This window comes from Octopus bimaculoides, chromosome 7 (assembly GCF_001194135.2).
Source record: "Octopus bimaculoides isolate UCB-OBI-ISO-001 chromosome 7, ASM119413v2, whole genome shotgun sequence".
In the NCBI taxonomy this organism is placed as follows: Eukaryota; Metazoa; Mollusca; class Cephalopoda; order Octopoda; family Octopodidae; genus Octopus; species Octopus bimaculoides.
In genome coordinates this window covers 59492828-59493635 of record NC_068987.1, presented here as the reverse complement: position 1 = coordinate 59493635, position 808 = coordinate 59492828, and positions in this window count along the sequence as shown.

Here is an 808-nt window from a genome sequence, read left to right as displayed (position 1 = left end):
GGGCTTCTTTCAGTTTCTGTCTACCAAATCCACTCACAAGGCTTTGGTCGGCCCGAGGCTATAGTGGAAGACACTTGCCCATGGTGCCACGCAGTGGGACTGAACCCGGAACCATGTGGTTGGTAAGCGAGCTACTTACCACACAGCCACTCCTGCGCCTATGCTTGTAAATATTTGCTTCCGGGTTAGTTAGCAAACACCACTTTCCAACATACCAACTACCTATCACCATCACCAAGTTTCTGTAAAATGTTTAGCACCAAGTCAGTATGAGGGCATATTGTTTTGAAAAGGGATCAAGGATGCTACACATTACCAGTGATGGGATACAAACTGACAATTGCTTGGTTAATTCATTAACACCCTTTCGAGTGGGTTACCATTTACATATGTTCTTTTACATATGTCATCATTTGATGAATTTTTACTGAATTTGTATCAAATATTTATGGTGTTTTGCAGTGAAAACTTTCTTTTAAAGTTTTTCACTCCAAAAATTCTATACTATCCAGTCAATACAGATCATTTGAATATCTTGGATATATATATGTGTGTATGTGTGCATATATATATAAAATGTGGACATATACATATATATATGTATATAAATATCTGTATTTGTATAAATATGCATATACATGCGTGTATATGTTTATACATGTGCGTATATGTATATACGTGTGTGTCTATGTATATATGTGTGTGTATGTGTATATACATGTGTATATGTATGTGTGTATATACATGTATATATATGTATGCATATGTGTGTGTACATATGTGTATATATATATATATATATATATAT